The 1,284-nt window shown below is 37.5% G+C and overlaps 1 pseudogene; it reads left to right on the top strand.

Moving 5' to 3' along the window:
- The first annotated feature begins 289 nt into the window (after window positions 1–289).
- Window positions 290–862, top strand: LOC112819912 (tRNA N(3)-cytidine methyltransferase METTL2B pseudogene; annotated as a pseudogene).
- Window positions 863–1,284: the final 422 nt, after the last annotated feature.

The raw sequence follows: 1,284 nt of genomic DNA, 5'->3' as shown, positions 1-1,284 counted from the left end.
TTTTGTTTTATCATGACTATATTTCATATCAAATAGAAAACACCAGGAAAAAAAGCATAAATAAGAACATGAATTTATCTTTATATCCTTGCTCTGTAAGGCTAGCTCTTAGAGATAATTGTCATGAGTTTTGGTGATTATCCCTCTAAATTTCTGCTGTTATTTAAAATGTGTATGATCATATAATAGCCTCTTTTAAATATTGTTAGCTTATCCATATACCATGATCACATTTCCATGTGAATATAAAGTCTTTAAAATAATTGTGTACATATCCAGTTCCGGTGTCATGGCCACCTGTATGCTGAATGCATTCTGGCTGCAGTTTGGGACCCAGTTCCTGAGCGATCCAGCACAAGTCTTCCACCATAATGCCTGGCACAGTGTGGAGTGGTTGGAAGAACAGGCTTTGGCTGCGAAGAGGAAAGTCAAGAAGAACAGCATTCAGCGGGTGTGCCAGGAGTTAATTATGAAATCAGGGCCCACATATATTGGAATGACTTCTACAAAATCCATGAAAATGGGTTTTTCTAGGGCAGACATTGGCTTTTTACCAAATTCCCACACTGGCACCTAGCCAAAACCAAAATCACGTGAAGGATTTGCTCTCAGAGAACATGAGGAGTGAAGTACCTGAATGTTAGAGCAGTGACAACGGACCTAGTTTAAAAATAGAACAACAACACAAGTGTTCATCAGATAGCCTTGGACATAAAACACAGATGCCTCCTGTGGAAGAAAATGAAACTCAGAACTTAATCACCCGGAAATCTGTGCTGATGAGTTCCTTGGATCCTCAGCCACCTACTGAATACTCGAGCAGTTGTTCCAGACAGGATGCAGAAGGCTCTCCACAGGCTGAAGCCCGGAAGGATGATGCTTCTGCAAGATTAAGTCCCCTATGATACCGCTCAGCTTCTGTTTAAAAAAAGGTCAGTGTCTGTGTGAAAATTTCTATGTGAGAGGTGATGGTATTAGAGTTACTTCTCTACACTGGATGAGCTGGATACGCTTTTCACTGAAAAGCGTTCAGAACCTTGGTACATCACCGAATCCAAGTGAACCGAGGGAAACAGCTGACAATGTACTGAGTTTGGATGTTAATATATAAAATATTTTATATAAATAATTATTATATATAATTAATTATATATAAAATAATTATTAGGAAATAATTGTGCTTCATATTTGTGAAGTCCCTTAATATATACTTTCCTCAAGTTTTTTTCTAACTTTGAGATTTCAAAGAATCTTTCTTGCCATTTTATAATTTATCATAACTGA

This window comes from Callorhinus ursinus, unplaced genomic scaffold (assembly GCF_003265705.2).
Source record: "Callorhinus ursinus isolate GAN/ISIS: 27379988/994484 unplaced genomic scaffold, GSC_fseal_2.0 scaffold1, whole genome shotgun sequence".
In the NCBI taxonomy this organism is placed as follows: domain Eukaryota; kingdom Metazoa; phylum Chordata; class Mammalia; order Carnivora; family Otariidae; genus Callorhinus; species Callorhinus ursinus.
This window is presented reverse-complemented; position numbering and strand designations above follow the sequence as displayed.